Genomic DNA, 6,000 nt, shown 5'->3' on the forward strand with positions numbered 1-6,000 from the left:
GTGGCAAATATGGCGGGGGGGGGAGGCAGACAAGTGGAGATTGTACCTCCCAACCCCCAAAAGGTGCCAAATATGGCAGGGATGGAGGAGGAGGCAGACAAACAGATCTTCCCCTTTTGGGTGGAGATTTTAACACCCCCCCCCCCCCCCCAAAAAAAAAAAGGTGCCAAATATGGCCGGGGGGGGATTTGGCGGTGAGGCAGACAAGCGGAGTTTCTCCTTTTTTGGGTGTAGATCCACTTTAATGTTTATATACTTTCATAGGATGGGAACTCTTAATAGTGATTGCAAATAGGTCTCCCCTGTGCACCACGTTTTTCATGTGTGTGCGTAAGGCTGGCCATACTCTATCTGAAAAACTGTTCAAACCCATTTTAGAAAAAAAACAAAACATTCAGCCGTGAGAGCAAAGGATAGTACCATCATGTAATGACCGATAAATCGTTCAATGGACATGTATACATTTTTTATTTTTTCACATATACCTAGTGCAAACAGTTTGGACGAGAAACACATTAACCTTTCAATTTATAATTCGTTGGGAGGAAAATTCCCAAAGTTGTCCTTGTTTTTCTGCTCAAAAACGTCCCAAACGATTTGCTATTTGTGCCCATTAACCACTTGCCGACCGCCGCACGACGATATACGTCGGCAGAATGGCACGGGCAGGCATATGGGCGTATATATAAGTCCCTGCCTGCCCGCGGGTGGGGGGCCCGATCGGGCCCCCCCCCCGGTGCCTGCGGCGGTCGGCATTCCGTCGAGAGCGATCCGGGATGAGGGGGCGGCCATTCATTCATGGCCACCCCCTCGCGATCGCTCTCGACGAATGGAAATCCCCGGTGACATCACTTCCTCTCCTGTAATGTAAACACAGGAGAGGAAGTGATGTATTCTCTCCTCCGTGTCGGTAGTTTTCGTTCCGACACGGAGGAGAGCGGATCGGTGAGTTGCACCAACACTCTACACACACAGTAGAACATGCCAGGCACACTCACACCCCCCCTTTACCCCCCGATCACCCCCCCAATTACCCCTGCCCCCCAGTCACAGTGACACCAATGTCATTTTTTTTTTTTTTTTTTTTTTTTTTTGCATTGGTGTCATTTGTGACTGTAATAACTGTTAGGGCAGTTAGAGTTAGCCCCCTTTAGTTCTAATGTGCCCCCCTAACCCCCCCCCAATAAAGGTTTAACCCCGTGATCACCCCCCGTCGCCAGTGTCACTAAGGCTGGGTTCACATTGCAGCGGTTTATGAGAACGAATGTGATTCGCACCGCACTGCAGTGCAAATCACATCCGATCTCTGTGCGATTCGAGTTCAGCCATTCGCCACACCCGCCGCACCCGCCGCAAATTCGCACGGGACCCTTTTTTTGGCCCGCAGCAGAATCGGATCGCATGGGTGTTCACACCATGCGATCCGAGTTTGCAGATCGCACTGCGATATGCGAACTGATCTGGGGTGTCAGTAACATTTCACTGACACTCCCAGCAGTTCGCATAGGGCAGTGTGAACTGCCGCCGGGAGGCATGCGATGCGGGAACCCGCCGCGGATTCGCGGCGTTTCCGCATCGCTCCAGTGTGAACCCAGCCTAATAAGCGATCATTTTTCTGATCGCCGTATTAGTGTCACAGGTGACGCTAGTTAGGCAGGTAGGTATTTAGGTTCGCCGCAGCTTTTTATAGCGCCAGGGACCCCCATATACTACCGCATAAAGCCCCCTGATTGCCCCCTAGTTAACCCTTTCACCTGTGATCACCATATAACTGTTACAGGTGACGCTGGTTGGTTAGTTATTTTTTTATAGTTTCAGGGCACCCGCCATTTATTACCTAATAAAGGTTTAACCCCCTGATCACCCGGCGGGTGTCATTTGTGACTAATAACTGTTAGGGCAGTTAGGGTTAGCCCCCTTTAGTTCTAAGGTACCCCCCTAACCCCCCCAAATAAAGGTTTAACCCCGTGATCACCCCCGTCGCCAGTGTCACTAAGGCTGGGTTCACATTGCAGCGGTTTATGAGAACGGATGTGATTCGCACCGCACTGCAGTGCAAATCACATCCGATCTCTGTGCGATTCGAGTTCAGCCATTCGCCGCACCCGCCGCAAATTCGCACGGGACCTTTTTTTGGCCCGCAGCAGAATCGGATCGCATGGGTGTTCACACCATGCGATCCGAGTTTGCAGATCGCACTGCGATATGCGAACTGATCTGGGGGTGTCAGTAACATTTCACTGACACTCCCAGCAGTTCGCATAGGGCAGTGTGAACTGCCGCCGGGAGGCATGCGATGCGGGAACCCGCCGCGCATTCGTGGCGTTCCCGCATCGCTCCAGTGTGAACCCAGCCTAATAAGCGATCGTTTTTCTGATCGCTGTATTAGTGTCACAGGTGACGCTAGTTAGGCAGGTAGGTATTTAGGTTCGCCGCAGCTTTTTATAGCGCCAGGGACCCCCATATACTACCGCATAAAGCCCCCTGATTGCCCCCTAGTTAACCCTTTCACCAGTGATCACCATATAACTGTTACAGGTGACGCTGGTTGGTTAGTTATTTTTTTATAGTTTCAGGGCACCCGCCATTTATTACCTAGTCTCACTAGTGTACCCCTAAATTTAGGGGTGTCTACTTTCCAAAATGGGGTCATTTGGGGGGGGTTTGTGCCATCTTGGCATTTTATGGCCTTCAAAACTGTAACGCCCTTAGAAAGCCTGAAGGCGGTGCTTGGTTTTCGGGGCCCCGTACGCGGCTAGGCTCCCAAAAAGTCCCACATATGTGGTATCCCCGTACTCAGGAGAAGCAGCAGAATTTATTTTGGGGTGTCATTTCACATATGCCCATGGCATGCGTGAGCAATATATCATTTAGTGACAACTTTGTGAAAAAAAAAAAAAAAAAAAAAAAAAGTTTGTAATTTTCCCGCAACTTGTGGCAAAATATAAAATATTCCATGGACTCAACATGCCTCTCAGCAAATAGCTTGGGGTGTCTACTTTCTAAAATGGGGTCATTTGTGGGGGTTTTGTGCCATCTTGGCATTTTATGGCCTTCAAAACTGTAATAGGTAGTGAGAAGTGAACTCAAAAATTTACGCCCTTAGAAAGCCTGAAGGCGGTGCTTGGTTTTCGGGGCCCCGTACGCGGCTAGGCTCCCAAAAAGTCCCACATATGTGGTATCCCCGTACTCAGGAGAAGCAGCAAAATTTATTTTGGGGTGTCATTTCACATATGCCCATGGCATGTGTGAGCAATATATCATTTAGTGACAACTTTGTGTAAAAAAAAAAAAAAAAAATTTTTTTTTGTCATTATTCAATCGCTTGAGGCAAAAAAATAAAATATTCAATGGGCTCAACATGCCTCTTATCAATTTCCTTAGGGTGTCTACTTTCCAAAATGGGGTCATTTGGGGGGTTTTGTACTGCCCTGCCATTTTAGCACCTCAAGAAATGAGATAGGCAGTCGTAAACTAAAAGCTGCGTAAATTCCAGAAAACGTACCTTAGTTTGTAGATGTGACAACTTTTGCGCAAACCAATAAATATACAATTATTGACTTTTTTTTTACCAAAGACATGTGGCTGAATACATTTTGGCCTAAATGTATGACTAAATTGAGTTTATTGGATTTTTCTAATAACAAAAAGTAGAAAATATCATTTTTTTTCAAAATTTGCGGTCTTTTTACGTTTATATCGCAAAAAATAAAAATCGCAGAGGCAATCAAATACCATCAAAAGAAAGCTCTATTTGTGGGAAGAAAAGGACGCAAAATTTTGTTTGGGTACAACATTGCATGACCGCGCAATTACCAGTTAAAGCAGCGCAGTGCCAAAGTGTAAAAAGACCTCTGGTCATTTACCAGCAAAATGGTCCGGTCTGAAAGTGGTTAACTGGCCGAAAACCCAACCAACTGTCCAAATGACTGAATTTCGGATGATTTTTTTATTTTTTTTTCCCCGCATAGCGTATGGCCAGCATTCGCTTTTCTCTTTAACCGCTTGCTGAACGGCCTATTGCACATCTACTGCTACATAGTGGCAGGTGATAAATCACAGTAGAAGCCGATCTGCGGGTGCCAGGCACTCAAAGTCCTCCAGGCACCCGCCGATCGTCAGTAAAACACAGAGAGCTGAGATATGCCTATGTAAGAAAAGCCTATCTCCGTTCTGACACGGGGGGGGGGGGGGGGGGGGGGGATGTATTCTGTGTCTCTGCAAAGCAGGGACTAGAATCAATCTCTTCTCCTAGTGAAAGCAGCAAACGGTACATAAAAACACTGGCTAGGCACACATTTAACCGTTTGTTCGCCCCTGATGTTTAACCCCTTCCCAGCCAGTGTCATTAGTACAGTGACAGTGTATATTTTTAGCAGTCATCACTGTATTAGTGTCACTGGTTCCCACATAGTGTCAGTTTGTCCACCACAATATTACAGTTCTGCTACAAGTCGGTGATCATCGCCATTACTAGTGTGTGTGTGTATATATATATATATATATATATATATATATATATATATATATATATATATATATATATATATATATATATATATATATATATATATATATATATATATATAAAATTAAAAACCTAAATATAGCTCATAGTTTTGTAGACCAGGGTTTCTCAACTCCAGTCCTCAAGGTGCCTCGACAGGTCATGTTTTCAGCCTTCCCATTATTTTGCACAGGTGATTTGATCAGTTTCACTGCCTTAGTAATTACCAGAGCCGTTTCATCTGAGGGAAATCCTGAAAACATGACCTGTTGGGACACCTTGAGAACTGGAGTTGAGAAAGACTGTTGTAGAGACTATAACATTCACGTAAATGAAGAAACTTAAAAAAAAAAAAAAAAAAAAGCAGAGTTGCACCCAAAAATTTAACTTGAGACTTGATGGTGGTGACCCCCTGACATGCCAAATTTGGCATGTCATTTTTTTGGTGAGGGGAGCGCCCTTAAAATACCCCTAAAAATGTATTTTTAGGGGCATCCAGCTCCCACTTCCTCCCCTGGCTCCACGCTGCCCCAGAAGGAAGTTCACCTCTTCCCCCACCCCTTCCTCCATGCAATCTTCTGGGACACGTCACAGGTTCCAGAAGATTGCCCAGCCAATTGTAGCATGCAGCATGGCTCGTGCATGCGCAGTGCAGCCGGGGCGCCCACAGTCACAATGCTGGCGCTGGGAAGAGAAGCGAGGCTTCGTTTCTTTTTTTGTAGCTGCTGACTTTTATATGGGTGGAACTCCACTTTCATTTATGGAATATGTTTTATAGCAGAAAGTAAAACACATTGTGCCCTTGTTGATTTTTTATTTTTTGTTTGTAGTGCAAAAAATAACCAACAAAAGAAAGCTCTGTTTGTGGGGAAAATCAATCATCAATTTTATCTATCGTTGCATGACCCTTCAATTACCAGTTAAAGTAACAAAGTGCCGTATCACAAAAAAAGGCTTGGCCATGAAGCGGAATAAATCTTCTGGCAGTCAAGTGGTTAACCAGTTAATCTGTGTATCTAGATTTGCACTGCTGTTACTGCTGCTTAGCACAGAAATAGCAGCGCTGGTATACAGACTGGGAGCTGGGCTGTCAAGCCAACAGGTCCCAGCAGCTACTTGCAGGAGCTCCACAGTGGAAGAGTTTGAGGACAATCAAATATCTTGTTTTTATAGCGTTTTACTCTTTGCAGAGGGAATGTTTACCACTCCTAAGTACACTTATTTTGTGTTGACACATGTAAAGGAAATTTGTAAGTTCTGTCTATAATTGTATTCTATTTTGTGTGTTGCTCACTGCCCTCACTGTGCACACGGCACTAATAATGTTTTCATTACATGTTTGCATTCTTTCGCGTCCTGATTAGAATTAGCCTGCCTATGTTGCTCTCCTTGTTACCATAAAGGTACAGTTGTAATATTAATGTGATACCTACATAATCATGTGTATAAAAACCTTCAATTGTGTCATAATAAAGCAGAACAGTTATTTGGAA

General features: G+C 45.0%; 1 protein-coding gene across 4 annotated transcripts in view; it reads left to right on the forward strand.

Moving 5' to 3' along the window:
* The window catches only part of CENPI (centromere protein I), a 187,857-nt gene that overhangs the window by 63,173 nt on the left and 118,684 nt on the right, over nucleotides 1-6,000 (forward strand). The window lies entirely within an intron of this gene.

This window comes from Lithobates pipiens, unplaced genomic scaffold (assembly GCF_037356315.1).
Source record: "Lithobates pipiens isolate NorthernLeopardFrog02 unplaced genomic scaffold, aLitPip1_a1.2 Scaffold_1, whole genome shotgun sequence".
Taxonomy (NCBI): Eukaryota; Metazoa; Chordata; class Amphibia; order Anura; family Ranidae; genus Lithobates; species Lithobates pipiens.